The sequence below is a fragment of the Ctenopharyngodon idella genome, chromosome 16 (genome assembly GCF_019924925.1).
Source record: "Ctenopharyngodon idella isolate HZGC_01 chromosome 16, HZGC01, whole genome shotgun sequence".
NCBI classification, from domain to species: Eukaryota; Metazoa; Chordata; class Actinopteri; order Cypriniformes; family Xenocyprididae; genus Ctenopharyngodon; species Ctenopharyngodon idella.
This window is the reverse complement of record NC_067235.1, coordinates 22,352,512-22,374,391: the sequence shown is the minus strand read 5'-3', so window position 1 is coordinate 22,374,391 and position 21,880 is coordinate 22,352,512. Positions and strand designations below refer to the sequence as shown.

General features: G+C 36.8%; 1 long non-coding RNA gene across 1 annotated transcript in view; it reads right to left on the bottom strand.

Annotated features, from left to right (window-relative positions):
• The window catches only part of LOC127497877 (uncharacterized), a 34,425-nt gene extending 14,464 nt beyond the window's left edge, over positions 1 to 19,961 (bottom strand). Inside the window, exons 1-3 of the long non-coding RNA XR_007925681.1 lie at positions 19,920 to 19,961; positions 12,232 to 12,348; positions 11,966 to 12,022 (exon numbers count right to left, since the gene is read on the bottom strand). This is a non-coding gene — a long non-coding RNA (uncharacterized LOC127497877). The remainder of the gene's footprint in view (positions 1 to 11,965; positions 12,023 to 12,231; positions 12,349 to 19,919) is intronic.
• Between the last annotated feature and the right edge of the window lie 1,919 nt (positions 19,962 to 21,880).

The following is a 21,880-nucleotide window of genomic DNA, read 5'->3' as shown; positions in this document are numbered from 1 at the left end:
ATACATTGGGTCACAGCTAGTTTGACTCTCTTAGCCCTCGGAAGTGCAGCTTCCATGTGCTGATATCCATAAAAATGTCCTGCTGCAAAATTAGACTCTGGCTGTGTCCTAAATCTAAGGCAGCTGCCCAGTCAATGGGCTTCCAAGGCACCATAACATCCTAGAATTATCTAAAACAAATTCAAATGAGCTTTAGATCTAAGCAAGAAAATATTTAAAGACCAAAATGCTTATTTTTGGCAAGTCATGCGTTGATTAAAAAATGGAAGAAAATGGTCATTTATAAATAGGACTGGGTGTCGATTCAAATTTCCTAATTTGATTCTGATTCACAAGCTTGATTCTTTTTTATTCAGATTCATTTGCATATATTTCAGTTGCATGATTCATTTTGTTTACATTTAAAAGATATTCAAGGATTATACGGTGTCTCTAACTCCAACCACTGTCTAGTAAAAGAACTGATTCATACGATTTGCTCGCTTCGGCATACTTTATGGCCACATACACACTGCAGTTAAATTTGGTTGTCAGTTCACCTTTTAGTGCTTAATCGCATTCTGTACACACACAGTTCAGTAAAAGACGGGAGTGACAACCGGATTCTACAACCAAATTAACTCCCGAAAAATACAGGTAGTTACAACCGCATTTACAGAAATTCTATGCAGTGTGTACGGAACCGAACTGAACAACTAGTTGTTAATTATGTTTTTTAACGCTCATTGGAGATGTGTCTCCCTTCACAATCTTTGAGATTCGAGTTGCCAGATCTTGCTAGTAAAATCAGCGAACAAGCCCATAATAAGCCCATAATAAACCGAAATAAATCAAAATGCTTTATGCTGAAAATAAGACCAAAATATCATGATTTATGTCACTTTAATAACTCCATAAACCTGTTCGCTTTATGAGACGAGCTTAAACAACAAGCCCAAAAACTCTTATAATGAGTGACCATGGAAACACAGAAAGAGCGCGCTCTGTGTGAAACAGGCTGTGCAGCCTAAACAAAACACGACGCCACCATCGACTAGTTAAACTGCTGAAAATAACAGTGTTTTGTCACTGTAATATTACAAAAAAATAGTGTTTTGTAACTGTAATATTACTTTGGTCACAATAACGGATACCAAACACGAGGAGAAGGGTCTGGCTGCAGACCATGGGCGAGTCGAGCTCCACTCTCGAACAGGAAATACGTCACCTCCACTTGTGTTTTACTAACGTCTACACCTACCCCAACCCTAAACCTACCCTTACAATAAGTTCCACTGGTGGAGGTGACATATTTCCGCCCTTGAGTGGAGCTCTGCTCGCCCCCTCAGGCTGCAGCCAGCCCCTATTTAAACGAGAGACGCCAGAACGTCGCTATGGTTTCCAAGCTGTCAATCATCTCATTTTCGAGAGTGAAACTTACGGTGTACGTGGCCTATATGTCTGATTCACTAAAAAGTACAGATTTGTTCGTGAATCAGACTACACTGTTTTTTTGCATGTACCTCATGAAAACAACTCAATAGAAAGCTGATTCTTGCCAATACTTTGCGGTACAGTCTTTCAATCTTACAATGGTATTGTTCAAAAGCTTGGGGTTGGTAAGATTTTTTTTAATGTTTTTGAAAAAAGTCTCTTGTGCTCACCAACACTGGATTTATTTGATCAAAAATAGAGTAAAAATGGCAATATAGTGAAATCTTACCATTTAACATAACTTTTTTCTGTTTTAAAATATTTTAAATGTAATGTATCCCTGTGATGGCAAAGCTGAATTTTCAGCATCATTACTCCAGGCTTCAGTGTCACATGATCCTTCAGAAATCACTCTTATCTGGTGCTCAGGAAACATTTATTATTATTATTATCAGTGTTAAAAACAAACACGCTATGTAAGATGAATCGCTTTTTGTACTCCTCATTTTTAAGTCGCTTTCGAATGAAGCATCCTGTAAATGTGAAAATGTTTCTACTGTTTAATATTTTTTGTCAAGCTTATAATAAATTTTTTTTAACCATGTAAAAGTCACTTTTTATCAATTTAATGCATCCTTGCTGAATAAATAAAAGTAAAAGATGTAACATAAGATAAATAAAATGGAACAACCCACCATACGAACAACTCTTTCACCCTTTATTTCCACAAGTGTTCACATCGCTAATGTAGAGTGTCTCATAGTGGTGCGTTTGTTTGTGGGTAAACTATCATCAACAGCTGCATGCACCATTTCCAGATGAAAACAATCCTGGCTGTCCAACCCTGGGTGATTAGGTAAAAGAAAGAAGGACACAGGCTTGCAAAAGTCAATGAGACGCCACCATCAGTGCTGTTAGCCTCCTGTGTCATCTCAGCGTCTAAATAAGGTTACATTAACAGCACTGATTAACATAAGTGTCAGTAGAAAACTGCCGAAGAGCATCCTAATGATTTTTAAATGGATCCGTGGAGAAAGCATCAGGTTTTAACAGCTCTGGTGATAAGAATCAGCTGGAAGGAGTAAAGACTTTTACTTTGAAGATCTATTAACAAAATGGTGAGTAAATAAGGGACATACTGTATGAACTGAAAATGAGGGTTATCTTAGTACACAAACTTGTTTATATCTTTGCCATAACTTAACAATCGATAATGCAAGATAAACAAGTAAATTGCTGTAAGTAACCCCAACAAGTCAAGGCTGAGTCAATTGTTCAGCCTCTGAGTGCATCTGAGCAATCATAAGCTCTGAAGCGTTCAATAATTCAAGATGAGTCTACAGCAATAATAAGGATGTAGCAGAGTGAATAGGTGCTCTCAGTCTTACTTTTATTTCACTTTCTCTTTGTGCCCTCTTATTCTAAGGCCTGAGAAAGATGGTTGTGAATACTATTGTGAACTTGCCTTGACTCTACAGGGTCCTCTTTACCTCAGTGGCTTCAATGAATATACAGTACAGCCCTTCAGAAGACACTGTTTATTTTGTTTCACTTCAATGGGTTCTTTTTGTCTTTCTTCTCGTTCTCTATATGCTGCACAAAGACACACCGGTGAGGAACCACTTTGCCTTTAGCAACTGCAATACCAACCTGGCTTTCTCTCAAATGCAAACACTCTACAGTACTTCAGAATTAATCTCAGTTTGTATTTCTACCAACAGGTGGGAGATATGAAATGGCAGGTGGATGCTTGCTGTGGGTGTAGTTGTTACTCTACCTAAACTATAATGGTCTTTGCATATTTTAATGGCCTTCTGAAATTATTTTTTTTCATCTCAGCTAGCTTTTGTTAATATTTGTGAGCATAAAATAAGTCCTATTTAATGATACTTGAGTAAACAAAAGTCTAAACATTCTGTTTTCTTACTGGATGAAGAGAGACACAGGGTGGATTCAGTAGCTGACTATAATATTGCTACATTTGTAAATGTTTTGATTAATATCCGACAGTGTTAATCAAAAGTACGAACAGGGAACTTTGAAACTTTCTAAAATCTTTTATTTAAAAGTAAAATCTTTACTTTTATTCAGCAAGGACACATTAAATTGATCAAAAGGGACAGTAAAGACATTTACAGTATAATGATTTCTATTTCAAATAAATGCTGTTCTTTTAAATGTTCCATTCATCAAAGAACCCTGAACAAAATCTATCATAGTTTTCATAAAAATATGTAGTTTTCAACATACTGTAGATAATAAAAAATGTTTCACTAAATCAGCATATTAGAATGATTTCTGAAGGATCGTGTGACACTGAAAACTGGAGTAATGATGTTGAATATTCAGCTTTGCCATCAGGAGAATAAATTATATTTTAAAATGTATTAAAATAGAAAACTGTCATTTTAATTGTAATATTTCACAATATTACTGGTTTCACTGTATTTTTGATTAAAAAAAATGCAGCCTTTTTGAGCATAAGAGACATTTAAAAATCTTACAGACCACAAACATATAAACTGTAGTGTATAATTTCATAATTTTGTTCAAATAAACAGTAGCGTTAATTGATACAATGTGCAAAAAACATTCTAGTGATCTTTGATTAATAAAGTTAAAATCGTACTGTTTTTAAAACTAATGGCAGGTAAATCTGCGGAAAATATTTTGTCTGATGTCTCAAGATTCAGTGATTTAAAGACATTTCACCTAGTGTTTAATGTTCACTAAAAACAACATCACTTCAAACCTTCTCTGGGCCTGAAAGACAAACTACATCGCATTATCATGCAAACAGACAGCACAGAGGACAAAATCAAACTCACAAAATCTGAAGTCACCTTCCTGCCATGTGCATTGACTACAGGTGGCTTAATCTGTAAGGCATAAGCTAATTATTAGGATTCTGGTCACACAAATGTACCAGCAAATCTCCTAAGGAACAGGGCGGCACTGCACATATTAATGCAATGTACATGCGACCTGTACCACAGCAGGGGCGAATGGGGTTGCAACATGCAGATTTCACTTGATTATGTAAAGCTTAGTGAGGTGATATGGATTAAGACTAGATTATTTAAACTTGGATATCCCATGGGGCCAGGAGACGGGGGCATTTTAGTCAGCAAAGCTGAAAAGCAGATGTGATTGTGCATTTTATGGTAAGGCAGGGACAACGCTGTTAATTATGAATATTACATATTACTATCAAATTCTCATCTTTTGGCTAACACCTTTTTTAAACACAAATCAACACAGAAATCCATCTTTATATCCAAAAGCAGAGAGAAATCTGTTTGCGTGGGCTGCACAGACAAGCTTAAATCTTCTTGTCTCTTTATGGCCTTCACGTTTTCCTGCTACTCTAAACTAAAAAGCATTCATCTTTTAATAAAAGATTAAGAAATTAAGTACAAAAATGAAGTGAAGTAAAGCAGTGTGGTCAAACACAATCAGCTATTTTTACACACATTGTATGTATGGCATCTTTTCAGGTCTCTAAAAGCAAGTAATGTGAATCTCCCCTTCTCAACTCCCATATGATTTGTTTGAAGCTGTTTTTGTTCTTGTAAGCATTTTAAGACTGACATGGAAATAATATGCATAATAATAAATACATTTAAAAAAATGCATAACTGTAAGTACAGTAGCTCTAAAATGCTTAAAGTTTAATGCAACTATGCCTTCAGGGAGCAAAAAAGGTTTCAAGTGTTACAGTGTATCTATAGAATTCCAGTGTATCTATAGAATTCCAGAGTATCTATAGAATTCCTACAATATTTCTGTAGAACAGCACATGAAAGCACGTTAAACTTATAGCAATGAACTTTCACACGTTTAATCTTTTTATGATGCTGTTCCTGGTAGATCCCTCATGAACTGGTTGTCCAAAAGAGATGTCTAGCAAAATGAAGAACCTTTATTGGTGCTACTCAGAATCTTATTCTCTAAAGGTGTTCTTATTGTGATGGAGGTGGCTGTGGCTCGAAGAAAGAGGGGTTTTATTGGACTATGAGTGATTTCTGAGTCTCTTGACAAGAATGAGTGGGTTATTTCCACGGTGTAGCCCATCAAGTTCTGGGTCACCATCTGGAGTGTACCTACACCCTCACAACCAGCCAAGGAGATTGCTCTTTATCTGCCTGTCTCCTCTCTCTCCAATCTCTTCTTTTTCCATCCTCCATCCTTTTTTTCCAGCCACCTTACGGTTGCTTGTCAACCTGCCAGGATAAAGGAGATGTGTAATGGGGGAAGAAAGGAGGAAAAAGATGAGAGTAAAGCTAAATTTCACCCACGTCTCCCTGGACCAACCTGCTCCTCGTGGGGAGTCCAATTTCATCACACCGTTTCAGTTGTGGGATTGATTTCAGCCGTTGGTCAAAAGCCCAAAACTTCCCAAGGGAGGGCATTTTCTCTGATTTAATAAACAGAGATAGAATGCCAAAATCATAAAAAAAGGATTGCCTTTAGCAGAGCTCATCTAAAATTATCCACTGGGTCCATTTTTTCCTCTATAAGATGTAATTTGAGGCATCGTGCTAAAACACAAACCGGTTGCGAAAGAAAACAAAAGAAAACAAAAGAAAGGGAAGAGGAAACAAAACAGGAAAGGAGGAAAAGAAAAAGAATGAAAGAGGAAAGCAAACAGGAAAAGAGGAAAAGAAAATGGAAGGGAGTACGGAAAATGAAAAAGGAAAAAAAAGGAAGATAACAAGTAAAGGGAAGTGAGGGAAAGTAGAATGAAAAAAGCAAAGAATACAGGAAAAAAAGAGGAAATGAACGAGAAGAAAATAAAACATGCAAGGATAAGAAAAGGGAAAAGATAGCAGTCAGGATAAGAAAATGTAAAATTAAGGACAGAAAACCATAAAGAAAGGGGAAATGATAAGAAGAAAAGAACTGGAAGTAAGGAAACTAAAAGGGAAGGGGAAGGGGAAGGGAAAGGGGAAAGGGGAAAGGAGAAAGGGGAAGGGAAGGGAAGGAAAGGAAAGGAAAGGAAAGGAAAGGAAAGGAAAGGAAAGGAAAGGAAAGGAAAGCAGTCAGGATTAGAAAAGGTAAAAGTAAGGACAGAAAACAATAAAGACAGGAAATGATAAGAAGAAAAGAACTGAAAGTAAATAGGAAAATAAAAGGGAAAGAGGAAAGGGAAGGAAAGGGATAAAATAAAGCAAAAGAAGAATGCAGTAAAGAAAGGGGAAATTAAAAAAGAATAGGGAAGTGAAGGAAATAAAAAGACAAGAATGGAAACAGGAAAGAAACGGGGAAAAGACAAAAAAGAAAAAGAAAGGAACACAAAAATATTATCGTGGAAGAATGTAAACCATGAAAATTAAATCAATTGCAGTAAAGATGTCTTACAGAACACTGTGTGGAATCCTATGCCAGCCACTTCACCGCATTTACAAACACAAGCAATTCCCTGAGGTGCTTTTATTACAGACAAACACTTCTGCTTCCACAGCATAACGATGTGTAAACCCACTCTTGTTCTGTAATAGCATTCAGAAATACAGGCTATTTTGCAGTAGAATAAACTTTTAAAGTCTTTGCCTCCTCAGAGCTCAAAATAAGAGTGGGTGTGTGTGTTGTGCTACAGAGGAGGGGTGATGTCTGCTGTCCTCGATACAGGCTACCTGCTGCTGGAGGCTGATGTTCACCCTGCTTATCTCCCGTTTACATGGGCCACAGGTTTTAGGGAGCTTTCATTGTATATATATATGTAACTTGCAAATTGTCTAATTTAGAAATTAAACTTTATCATTATGATTCTGGGGAGAAAAGAGAAGATGTCACAAATGATATCAGACACCAGATTTGCTATGTACCCACTATTGTGTCTGCCCCTCCCCCAAAAAATATTATGCAGACGGGACTCATGAATATGCATGATTATTTTGGGATGAATAAATTCATAGCATTTGAGTTTTCTTCCACAAATAATTCAGCACTTGCAAATCTTTGAAATTCAAAGCATTCACAGCATGTGTGTGCATTGATTTAAAAAAAAAAAAAATCTTTCAGGAAAAAAAAAAATTTAGTGATAAAAAGTAATGATTCACAAACTGGTTGGTGCATGAGACGTCAATGCTGCTTCTTATAATTTTATAATTCTGTAATTTTAGATTTATGCAGAACCCTAAAGGAGGTTTGCTGACTTTGCCATTTCCACAATAATAATCTTGTCTTATCTCTTCATTTAGTCTGTTTTGTGCCACCACACCTCATTATTCCTTCTCCCCTCTGCTTACACTTCCCTGAAAAGCTCCCAAATAACCCTGAAGTGCCTATTCACCATATTAATGTTGTGCTAGAGCAACAAAGAGAGAGAGGAGCAAAGGAAAGTGGGAGTGTAGCGAGGGGGGCTTATATATGCTCAGTGACAAAAGAGCCTAGCAGGTTTGAAAGCAGTCTGGACCATCACACAAAAACAGGCAGCAAATAGGCTTTACGAACACATCACTTCACTTCTAACGTGCCGTTACGGCCAACACAAACAAAAGCAAGACCAAAACATACGGGTCACCCTGGCGTCTATTACGGTTTTGCGGGTGCTAACGGGAACAATTATTGCCGCCATAAGGGAAATAATTGGTGGAGGATCTAGATTTAATTTAGTCACTATCGGTACGGAACAAACTGGCAGCCCCAGAGGTCTGACATTGTCTGATAAGAGCTCTGCCACCAGCTAGGCCTGATGAGAGTGCACCCTATACACACACACACACTATCGTACAGCCACTGCTACCTATGAATGGTGAATACATCCACCATTAGAGACCCAATGACATATGTAATAACAGTGGTTCTCAAACTGTGCTCCACTGGTGGTCCATGAAGGTTTTCAACTGGTCTGTGAGATGAGTGAGTGATAAAAAAAAAAAAATCTAAATAAACAAAATAATTGACATGATTGAAAAAATTGAATAACATAACTGGTCGATATTAGAGTATTAGAGTAATATTTATCAGTATCTATCTATATTATTTAATTGTTTATGCTTTTTTTTTTTTTACATTTATATTAATTTTGCTGTTACCTAATGCTCACTTAAAGTTTAAAAACACTAACAATATAACAACACTGTTCAATTAAATTTTCAGCAAATGAATACCAGTTTTAACTCTGCATTATAATATTGTGAAGCCTAAAATTATTTAAAACAATTGATTATAATTTTTAGTGTTTTATTTTTAATTTATTTATACAAAATTGTACATTGTTTTAATATCGGTTTTCATTAATATCAGGTGTTTCCCACTTATAAATGCTATTTTATTTATATACTATTATAGTAAATAATAAAAAAAATATTTTCATGATTTGTTATCACAAATTTTTTTCTTTTTTCAAATCAACTTAGATAATTAATGTGGTTCAGATAACATAATATTTTGAGTTTCTGTTGATTAAATCAATCACCTTTATTGTATTAACTTAAATTTTTAATTTCAATGAACTAAAATTTAAGGCAACCAGGCAGGTAACTTACTTTTTTAAGTTAAACCAACAATTCTTTTTTACAGTGTAGTTCTTAATATTTTTAATTAACCTATATTTTTATATTTTCAGTTTTCATTTTAATTTTAGTTTAAGTTTGAGCAATTCTTTATGCCTTTGTAATTTGTATTAGTTATTTTATATATTTTTGCCGAGGCAACATTTCTACTTTTTTTAAGTTTCAGCTTTTCATCTAATATTTTTTTATTTATTTTTTTATTTCAGCTTTATTTCAATTAATGAAAAACTTTAATTTTTAGACTTTTAGTTTTAGTCATCAGCCTATAAAATAGTTATCGGCTTATCTGTAGCTGCTACAATTTTAATATCTGTTAATCTCTAGAATTATCTGACTGCTTTAACATTTCTTTCTGTTGTCTGACTTCAACAGACATCAGTGTGCATACATCAGTCCAACAATTTAGCTAGCTCATTAGTCAGCTCATTTATTTTCATTGGCTAAAATTAGCATATGAAATTCAAAGAAAAATGTACAAAACAGCAGTCGGGATGTATTGCATGGAAAATGTGATGTTATTTCGAGATATACAGTAAACAAATTAGGGGTGTTCTGCAATAATTTCTGTTTTACTGTTGAAAGCTTGAGAATCACTGCTTTTATGGTGACAATGGAACCGCAGCATACCCGTGCATTATGTGTGTGGCCATCCAAAACAAGCTCACTACACTATAAAGAAGACAAAAGACATGGTCGGAGAAGCGTGTATGTGTATGAGAAACACTGAGAAAGCAGCAGCACATGCCAGAGAGCAAAAGCAAGCAATCCTACAATGCAACTGAATAATAAACAAGAACGCCACCAAACAAAGGAGGTGTCTATTGTCCATACGAGTGTCTTATCAGTCCACTCAATACTGATTTTGCAGGAGTGCTGATAGGAGAGAATGAGAAAGGAAAGCATCAAGAATTCAGCGCTCATTATCACGGGGATATGTGTGTGTGTGTGTAGAGCCTAATGTATTCTGGCAGCCATGTGCTAGGCTGTGTGTGTGTACCCTAATGTATTCTTACAGCCATGCGGAGGGCTGGGCCACTTAGCATGCGCTACAGGTTTCCTTTGTCCCCCGAGACAGTGATGAACGAGTACTTCTCTCACATAAAGACCTGGGAGTTACACCCAGCAAGCTCAAACGCAAACACTCGCACACACACACACACTCCACAAGTGAAGTGACACACTCCGATGAGCTATAATTAAAATAGCCCTGAAATAAACATATTCAACTGACAAACGGGCTAGAGCTCTTCCTGTAGAGGCGTGTAGGACCGTGTGTGAAGAAGCGCGAGACACATGGCCTCTGTTACATGTGGCCTCGCAGTATGTCAGCCCACATACATATGTATGAAGTTGTGTTACATATGTGCTGGTGTCTGCAAGGATAAGCTGCACCTGAATAATGTACAGTACAGCAGCACAGAGCACTAATCATTCAGTAACAGAACATACAAAATGCTTGTAAGGGTAATGTAGGTACTGAGAGGCTGAATAAATGAACAGTGGATAGAAAACATTACATGCATTAGCTCTTGTACATTCATTGATGAGTCATGAATTTTATGGAAGTAATCGATTGCACCAGTTTTTTTTCCTATATTTGTATATAAGCATTATGCCTATTCAAACTGTGAGAGCACACACAATCTTAATACACTGTTCGCAGTGCCCAGCCAAAAAAATTAAATAGGATTTAAATAGGCAAATACTTAAGAGTCTATGACTGGATGATTATTGCTGTGATTATTATGTTTCTAGCATGTTATATGTTTGGCAACAGTTCTTTCAACCCTAATTGATGGAGTGTGTAGCTTTTCATTTCTTAAAAAAAACATGTACGGAGAAACATCATGGCCATATTCAAGGGTGACAAAGCCAAGATTCATCAGGCTCAAATTGTGAAAGAATGGTTGGGAGGATGAAGAATCATTTTCACACATGAATTGGCACCTCTGAGTCCAGACCTTAAATTCATTAAAAGTCATTGGGATGTGCTGGAGTAGACTTTACAGAGTGCTCGACTCTTGCATTGTCAATTCAAGATCTTGACCAAAAATTGATGCACTTCTTGATGGAAATAAATGTTGCGATGTTATTTCCATCAAGAGGTGCATCAATTTTTGGTCAACATCTTGAGCGTGATGAATCTTGGCTTTATCATCCTCGAATATGGCCATAAAAGTTTCTTCCTACATGGTTTTTTAAGATATGAAAAGCTACACACTCCATCAATTAGGGTTAAAAGAACTGTTGCCAAACATATAACATGCTAGAAATGTAACAATCACAGCAAAAAACTCTTAAGTATTAATAAATCCAAACAGCGACAGGGCAGTATACATATATATATATATATATATATATATATATATATATATATATATATATATATATATATATATAATTAATAACAGCCATGTATGGTATATCTAGCCTTAATCCAAACAAACTTCAGTTACTTTAACTTGCTTCTTCTCGGTGTGTGATGAGAAGTGTAGAAATGTGTGTTTTTTTTAATTAGTCTCTGTTGTGGACATTATTGCAGAGCTCTGGGACGTTTTAGCGCCTGAGGCGCAGCATCACACACTTAGGTCTGTTAATAAGCTGTCCGCAAACACAACATCTGGACCCGTTCTGCTATTTTTAACTGTCTATTTCTCTTTTTTCAAGAGCAAAACTTTGATATCTTACTTTCTTCCCTGAAAGTACAGAACTTGATGTAGTGTATTCTAATAAATTCAAGTTCATCAACAACTGTTACATTAAAATGTAATATTTTGCACATTCTACAGTAGTACTAGTAGTACAGAATATCATCTGATGCTTTATCTAGACTGGCAAATCTTGAGCTATTCCTGTCATTATTAATATAGTAATAGGGTGTATCTCAGTCCACTCCCTAGTTCAAGTACACTGGCAAGAGAGCAATTTCTAAGGCAGTCCAATTATGAAAATCATTCCAGTGCACTTAAACAGTCATTTGCTCTCTAGAATGAACCACTAGTGAGCACTGCCTGATCGCTATATTCACTTACCAAAAATTGTTTGAAGTCTTCTCATGTCTTCTAATATGGAGGACAAGTGCCTTAAACCTTTAAAACATTTAATGATATATTTAACAATAGCTAGTATTTCATTTTAATTTTTATATATATAAAAAGTTGTGCACAGTTTTGAAAGGGGCCTTTGCAGGAGCATTAAATTTTACTGCAGATAAGGCAAACATTAAGGCTCAGAATGCGCAGTTCAAAGACAGAGAGATGACAGAAGAGCCTCTGTGTAAGGAGGACAGTCAGCTCACCTTTCTGCAGGATCAGTGGTTCATCATCTCTGATGACAGGTCACAGCCACGGACAACAGCAGGTATGCATGAACATGACACTCTGTTTTGGTGTAAAGACACTCGGCCAGGGATGATCTGGACAGCAAACACTGTTATTAATCACAGGGAAAACAATGAAGGTGACACAGATTTAATGTCCAAATGACATTAACAAATATATAATCTAAGAACACACAGTGACAAATGATATATAAAGCCACACAATAATGCATCATTAACAGAAATGGCTGAATAATCTATGGCTGTGTCAATTCCAAAGGTTGAAAAGGTGCAGGTTTTGTGCTCCATGTGCTGATTTTTAGTAATTTTACTAAACATGAGGCTCTAGATATTGCGTTGTGTCTTTCTGCATTTACAGCGTCACACGCATGAACGTTGCTATATAAATAATGACGTGAACTTTAAAAGAACTTTAACTTTTAAAAACTATCGTGAGTTGTGACGCTTTTGTTTCCTTTCCACTGCACTACGCTTCGTAAAACGTCTTTTGTGTATACTGGAGTTATGGAATAAAAGATGTCTTTTTGAAATAATTGTTTATATTTTTTACAAAGAAACACACATTGTAGCAATTCCAAATATTTGCTTGGTTATCTCTAAAGCTCACTTAAAATTGTTTTAGATAAATAAACATGACATTATAGTGCCTTGGAAGCCTGTCAAACCTTACAAAACTGCATTTTCTAGTTACTTACTGGGAAGTGAGGCAACAAGGCACCTGCCTTAAGTCTCAGACTATATATGTTTTGCGCTTGAGTTGACAGAAACATGTAAAGTATTTGCATGTGTTGCAGTCTTTCCCTCCTCCTTTCTCCTCAGGGCATCCCGCTCTCTCTTTTCTCCGAGAGCATTTCGGGCAATTATTCCAATTAACTACAGAGCAAAGTTATTAAGCATATGCACAGATCACTGAGGGAGAATTTCACCAGGTGTTTCTCTCTCTCTATAGCCTCCTCTGGGCCTGCTCCACCATTTAGAGGGGGGAAAAGAGAAACAGAGTGTGGAATTTCTCCGTCCTGCTCGTGTCAGACTCTATCGTCCGTCTCTCAGGGACAGCAGATGCTCACTCGGTAATTATTTTCGGTGTGGAAGCTGGCGGCTGACAGAGTAGATGTGCATCACTCTAAATTGGCTGGGAGTGACCCCTGGCCATCCAGGAGCACACGGGGCCAGTGGAGATGGAGAGGAGGGGAGGCGAAGGAAGACAGAGGTCCTGGCGTACTAACAAGCAGCCAACTCTGGACACGGAGGGCCGCAAGCATCAGTCTGACCTGCACAAACTTTATTCTTTCTCTGTGTCTGCTTCGCATTCTCTTACTCTTATACTTTTCGATTGTTCTGCCTTCCTCTGGCTAACAAGCAGCCAAATGTGTATGCAGGATCATTGGTGAGCTCAGCATCACTCAGCGGTCCCTTCAACAACCTAACAAGGATGTATTAGACCACTTGCAGCAACCTAACCAGACCAGGGCTCACCTAGTCACACTGGAGGAAACTCACAAAGAATGAATTGCCCTTACCGACAGTGGCGTTTATTTGCACACACTGTCTGAATTGTTTTAGATAAAGGAACTATGCAAAAATAACCGAGCGAACATTGTAATGTTCAATATGGTGATGGTAAAAATGAAGTCATGCCTTTTAGAAGGGCCAGTCCATTTTTTGGTTTATAGTTTGCTTACTATACGAGAAGATTCTAATTAACTAAAACATATTGGAGCTAAAGAAGCAATAATTATGATGTGTAGATTGTACTGCTGATTTCAGTGGTCAGGATACTACAATGACTTTTTCTTTCCACTGGACAACATTTTCACTAGCCCACGTTTGAGCTTCCGGATGAGGTTTGTTCTCGTGCGTCATTCACGTTTGGTTGAGCTTCTGCTTATGTTCGCCTATTATTAGTTTTCCGATCTCTTTATAAAGTAATTAATGTAAATATTTTCATTTTGGGGTGAACTAACCCTTTAAAGGGCACCTATTATGCCCCTTTTCGTAAGATGTAATATAAGTCTCTGGTGTCCCCAGAATTTGTCTGTGAAGTTACAGCTCAAAATACCCACAAATCATTTATTATAGCTTGTCAACTTTGCCACTATTAGGGTGTGAGCCAGTGTTGCCAGACGTACGATAATTATCGTATTTGTACGATAATTTTGACCTCTGTACGATCAAAAAAAAAATCCCATAATGTACGATAATTTCAGAATTTTGTGACACTTCAAATGATTGTCATTATAATCGGCTTATAGCCTACTCATTGATCTAGCTGTGGATCCTCTACGTCATGAACGTACGAACGTGAACGTTGTTAGGCATGTCTTCCATCTCATCTCATGTTACGTCTTCTCGGCCAATCATTGTGGAGAATGACTCTCTCTCACGAGCACAAGTTAACGTTCCTGCCGCAGCACTTAGGTCAGTTGTTTCCCACTAAGGTACGCCTAGTTATTTATCTATTGTGGTAATTTGCAGGTCATGTCAAAAAGTTGTTGGTCTACATAAATGGTCTACTGTATTCTGTACGTTTGACTCGTCAAGTCACCTTTATTTATATAGCGCTTTTTACAATGCAGATTGTGTCAAAGTATAGCTTTACAGAGATAGAGGGAACATAATTTTGACTGTACAGCAGCTAAAATAGTGTGATTGTCCAGCTTAAGTAAGTTCAGTATTGATTCATTCCATTGTAAAAATCATTAGTTATTAATTTAGTTCATTTATCTATACTAAAAACTATAGTATATATAATTTTCTTCCAAATAGGATCATTTTGAGTTTCTGGTATGATACTTGGACATTTACAATCTGGCAACACTGGTGTGAGCAAAAACATGCCGTTTTTGTGTGTGTCCCTTTAAATGCAAATGACTGCTGCTCCCTGCCCCCTTTCCAGAAGAGGGCAGAGCTTTAACAGCTCGCGCTTCATTTGCTCAACAACAACAAAGCTGGAGAATTTCATGCAGCCAAAATGACAATCGTCAGTAACGGTGTTCAGCCTTACATTGTTCAAACTGGAGTGGAGACTCAGGAAGAAGTTACAACTTTAAGAATGCAACTGGACGTTTCTGAATGGTTAGTGGATAAAAGTGCTGGCCTTTGCAAATAAACATAGTATTTTTAATGTCTTGTCTTTACAGAAAACGTACAGTTTTTCAAGACAATCACCTTTTACACTGCTCTTTACAAACGTGTGCATATTTAAGTATATAAACAAGGTTTAAAATAGACGACAGACATATGGTCTCCAAGACAACAGTAGCTTTAGCTGCATTTGTTGTGGAACTGGCTAACAGGCACATCGACTGAAATGGCAATTTGCTCAAAAATCATAAAAAATAAACTGTGTGACACTTACTTCTTCTGGAGGATCATGAACAGAAAGCAGTCTGGAGTGAAATGATTTGTGCAGATATAAACAAATTTAAGTAGATTTTAGGGTGCATTATCTTCAAAAATAAAACTAATCCACTGCGTCCTCGGTGGCTCAGATGTTGGGAGAAAATGAAGAGTCTTATGTTCAGTCTTACATCCAAAAACATAACACCAGGATTGCTTACTAGACATTGTTGGCGCTACAGCTGCTCGAGCACGGAGAAAATGGCGAACAGTACAACTAGCTGAGGGCGGAAATTATGGTAACACAAGACTGTCAGTCAGCGGCCGTGGGTGGGGCTTGGGCAGTGTGACGTCACACTGCTCAGAGAATTAAAACGCATGTCTAGGGATGGTAAGATTCACCGATTCGCATCGGTGCATCGGCATAAAAGTTATCGATGCGATGCATTGATTTAAAAAGTGTGCATCAGATACAAGTTGGCATTTGTATCGCGATGCATCGTTTCTAACATATTTGCATCGGTAGAAACTGATTTATTTATATATAATTATTAGTAGATGCACAATACTTTTATTATTTAGAAAGTTAACAATAATTTGTGACCAGTATTTTATATGTAGATTGATTTCTCCCCTCTAAACTGTTCCTCAAGCATGTTCTCTCATCACCACTGCTGCTACTTGAATATGACATATCACAACACTACTGAGACTGAGGCGTGTCCTGAGTCACATAGAATATAACTACCATGTTTGTGAAAGGGCCATGTGTTAGAAGTCAGAAGGCACTTAAAGGGATAGTTCAGTCAAAAATGAAAATTCTGTCATAATTTACTCACCCTCATGTTGTTCCAAACCTGTAAAAATTTCTTTGTTCTGTTGAACACAAAGGAAGATATTTTGAAGAAAGTTTGTAACCAGGCCACTTTGGGGCACCATTGACTTCCACAGTAGGAAAAAAAAAAAAAAATACTATGGAAGTCAATGGTGCTCCAGAATTGTTCAGTTTCCTACATTCTTTAAAATATCTTCCTTTGTGTTCAACATAAAAAAAAATGTATACAGATTTGGAACAACCTGAGGGTGTGTAAATGATGACAGAATTTTCATTTTTGGGTGAACTATCCCTTTAAGTTAATTTATGATTTGCTGTCTGTTTGAACCAAAGAAATAAAAGCAAACTATATCTATAGCCTACCATATTTAGGGCCCTATGATTTCCGCAATGCAGAAAACACGGACGGAATCGCGGAATCCATTCATAAAAACGGAATATACTGTAACGCGGAATGTCACAGAATTTGTCAAATTTTGGATGATATGGATATGGACTCATATCTGTGAATATTAAACCAAAAAGACTATTTGAATATGATTCCTGCATGTTCTGTATGATTTTACATATCGGCAACCCGTCAAAATAAAAGTTTGGTTTAACTTGTGACAGAAATATAGCCCTATTAATATTGTAGTACTCTGTACTACTATTGAATGGTATAATGTATGTCTTAATGTGATACTACTACTACTACTAATAATAATAATACAATAATTATTAAGATTTTTGAAGGAATAATCACGCAATTTTTCATCCATGTTTTACTTTTAACAGTAATTTGGAAAAAATAAAATAAAACAGAATTTGAGAAAAAAAAAAAAGTTTAGAGCCCTACATATAGAGTACCTCGGGGATGACGTGTTTTTGTAGGCAAAACCCGGAAGCGAGTTAGCATTTTAGGACTTCCGGTTCCATCGCCCCGAAGTCAATGGGTTTTTTTAATGGGTTTTTGCTAAATCGCCTGAAATAAGGTCTGTGGTTAACAAAGCCTCTAAATATTTTCACGTTTTGATGTATGACATAAAACACACCAGTTATAACCCGCTTGTGATTTTTTAAACCTTTATTGTGTCTTAAAAATGGCGGTTGCTAACAAATTGCTAATAGGGACTACTTCCTTTGGCGGGGACTTTAGACGAATCATGACAAACAGGACATTTGGACAGCATTTCTCATGAAAAAGTGGATAAGTATTCATACACAGCGCAGATCATACCTGATTTGGTTTACTGGGGATTAGAAAAAAGGAGTGGGTGGATTTTTATCATTGTAGGGTGGTTGTGTTCACACACTGCCAACACACATTTATGTCCAAACACCATGTAAAGGTGGATATTGCATAATAGGTGCCCTTTAAGTTTGCAAGGCATAAAACTGGATGTGCAAGAGAAATGAATGTACATTTTTCAGCATCAAAGCAGCAGTGGCCTAAAAGGGCAAATGTTGGTTCTGTCAGCCGGTCTCCCTCGCACTGGCGGGCTATTCTTATTGTTGAGCCCTAATGTATTAAGATGCCACCAAGATAAGACACAGGTTTTTGAGAGAAAGTTTTGCAAATGCTCCCCACTGTCTCTGTCTCTGAAATTCAGTTCCTGTGACTTTGTCAAGGAATGCAAGGCCCAATCTCTCCGTCTCTCCAACTGCCTCCTAGAATTGGCATGTTGACCCAGAGAGGCTAACTTTTCTGTGTGATCCTGGGTCAGAGTTAAAAGGGGTCAGAACATGCTGACATCACAGAAGCATGCAATTATCACCTCTTAGTCAGAGAAGTCTCCAAACCGGCTGTCCTCTCCTTAGACACATATTTCTGTACCATTATGAGTAATTTCAACATGTTTGAAGTTTGCCCTCAGAAGATCTTGACATCATTAGCATTAATATTAGACAACGGCGCAGAGCTGTGATGAGTTTAACCATCTGAGAGTTGAATTCATTAATTGACAGTTATTAACACGCAAAGGTAGCTTGTCCTCTACCAGAACGACACTTTAAATTGATTCTGAGTGGCTCAACCAGACGTTTAATTTGGAGAGGCAGAGTAATTCTCTGAATGTCCTCTTGACAAAATAATTCTCCTCTCTCCCTGAAGGACGTTTGTCCTCTTCAACTACTGAAAACAATTTAAGAGTCCTTCTGATAAAATGGATCAAATGTTGTTTAATTAGTTTAAAGGAGTGGGTGATTTCTGGTTAATTAAGACTCTATTAACAGTGGTGATTCCTCATTAAAAACAGAGCATTATTAACCAAATAATGCCCTGTACAGATAGATCAGATTTATCATGGGGTCTGTTCTTCACTTGGGTTCTTTATTGACACCTGTGAGTCCGTGAAGAACCTTTAACATCCATGGAACCTTTCCATTGCACAAAAGGTTCTATATAATAGAAAAAAGTTTCTTCAGATTATTAAAATGTTATTCAAACTAAGAAAAATATGGTTCTTTTAACCCTAGAATGCATAAAGAGGTTCAAATTGACCCGACCTACTGTGATTTTTTATATATATTTTATCAATGAAAACTTTTATTTATTTTATATTCCATACATTTTTCAAAAAACTTGGATCTGACCCTCATCAATGTAATTTTCATATTTCTTAGTCATAGGATGGGAAAAATAAAAAATTGTGTCACTACTCTAAGAATACATAAAGGGGGTCAAATTGACTTGTGTTCATTTCTTATGGAATTTTGACTCGACAGTATTTTTGGATACATTTTTGCCAATAATATTTATTTTCTTAAAGGTCACCTATTATGCCCTTTTTTACAAGATGTAATTTAAGTCTCAGGTGTCGCCAGAATGTGTCTTTAAAGTTTCAGCTTAAAATCACAGATCATTTATAAATCCATGTTGTAAATACCAATTTCTGACTACAGTCAAAAACAGGATGTTTTCCCGCATGTGTCTTTAAATGCAAATGAGCTGCTATGCCCCGCCCCCTCTCTATGATCACAGTTCCTGCCTCAATCGGATTCTCTGCCAAATACAAACAAGACATCTGCTTGGTTTTGATTATCATCTATAGCGCAAACACTCTCACGGATAGCATAGTTTTTCTTTCATCATTAAAGTTTATTATTTCCACACGTTTTAAAGCTATTTCAGTTTAAACTTCTTAATGGATCGTTTTCTGAGCGCACTTATCTGAAGCACACACACAGACAGCTGGCTGTCAGACGTCAAGTCTCGTGAGTAACTTCTCTTTCACATTTTTTGTTTTGTTTAAACTGTCAAATACACACAAGGTTCTGTCAAAAACACACACAGTTCACATAAACACAGTCAGTTATGTCTGTGAACGTAAATAGCAGGCAACGTTACAGAAATCGTATGTGTATATTAAATCTGTGGCGCATTCCCTTCAAAAATAAAACTAATCCACTGCATTCAGCAGCTCAGATGTCAGTAAATGAAGACTGTTATGTTCACTCTTACATCCAACAACAAAACATCTCAATTACTTACCAGACATTGTTGTCGCTACAGCTGCTCGAGCGCGGGGAAAATGGCGGACAGCGTACAGCTCGCTGAGGGCGGAAACTATGGTAATGCAGGACTGTCAATCAGCGGCCGTGGGCGGGGCATGAGTAAATGTGACGTCACATTAAAAACGGCTTATCTAATGAGACAGCTTTGGTTTAATGGGGATTTAAAAAAGGAGTGGGTGGATTTTTATCATTGTAGGGAGGTTGTGTTCACACACTGCTAACACACATTTATGTTCTAACAAACACCATGTAAAAGTGGATTTAGCATAATAGGTGATTTTTAAAACTTCGGTTCGGTTTCACAGACAGGGCTTACCCTAAGCCGGAATTAGGCCTTAGTTCAATTAGGGTATTTAAGTAGCTTTTATAAACGTTCACTAGAAAAAAACATTACTGGTGTGTGTCTTGAGACAAAACAATAACACTGGCATATTTTAAGATATGTCAGTGCAAGTTGCTTTCAGTTGAAATAGCTCAAACATGCATTTTAGTCTAGGACTAGCTTAAGCCTTGTCTGTGAAACCGGGGGATCATACTTACAAATCTGTTTATTTGTTTGTTTTGCTCTGAGCCAATCATTTGCCCCAGAAACCAACTCCATGTCTGAATACACATATCTCAGTACTATATAGTTGAAAAGCAGTATGTGAAATGAGTAGTACAGTAGGGAGTTCACAGTTTTCATAAAATAGTGGACAGATGGTGGCAGATGCAGTACTGCATTCATACTATTCACACACATTCATGCTTGGTAATATTCATACTATACATATGCATACTTTTATAACAGTCATGAAGTTATTCATCAAAAGTAGAACCTACTCAGTATACGATTTCAGATGCAGTAGATGAGTAGATCTAAATTAGTTTATAAAAAAAAGTACAACTGCATCTTTTGTAATGCATATATACACAAGGAAAGTAGACAAATAAATATGTTTGACATGTTATTTCATCAATAGGATGCCCATTTATTTGAAGAAAACCATTAATTCCAATACAGCTAATTTTGACCCCATTTACCATAATTGGCGTTACCCCTGCTGAAAATCTCTGGTATTATGCCTAGGGGGAGTGAATTTAAGCAACAGGCCTGGATCAAGTCATCAGAAAATAATTGGAAAATCATTAACTTTACTTACTGTGGGTTACTATTTAAACAAAATGATAAAGTAGTCATCATCTTCCTTTTCTTCTTTTATTATTAATGCTGCTTTTTGTTTGTTTTCATACCAGGGAAATATTCCATGAAAAAGCAGAGATTAATGCAGCATTACATATAGAAAAAGTTTTAACATCCACGAGGCCACAATCTATTTTGCCCTGGCCTGCTCCGGCATCATCCGCACTGAAATATAATACCCTCAGAACTCTGGAAGGATTTTCTCCCATTGCATCACAGGGTATGAATTGATGGGCACTATCACATGTGAGCCAAGCAATCGAGTCTTAGATTAGATCCATATGTTCTCAGAGAGCCAGGTCAACTGCAGATACGCACTCGCTGTCTCTCTCTCCTGCTCTGACACTGGGGAATGAATGAGTGTAATTTCAGAGAAAGGGTGAGGGAGAGCCAAAAGGATGGATAGAGAGAGGGAATGAGAGAGATAGAAACTTTCCCTTGAAAGCGTGCGGAAATCATTACAGTGCAGAAATCGGAGCGTTTGTATAGAATAAACAATCTGAGTTCTGTAAAGTAATACTGACAGAAAATAACATTTGGAAAATTATTCTGAAAACAGGGTCGATAAAAAGTAAGTAAACAGCATGTACTCTCATATTTGCTCTGTGGGTACAAAGAAATTTCAGAAGATTACTATTTATATGGCTGGTATAGTGCACATTTACGTGCTCTGAGCCATTTATAAATTATATTATTTAATATTACATACATTGTGGAGTGTAAAGCTCAGTTCCGCAGGTAAACTGCAGGGATAA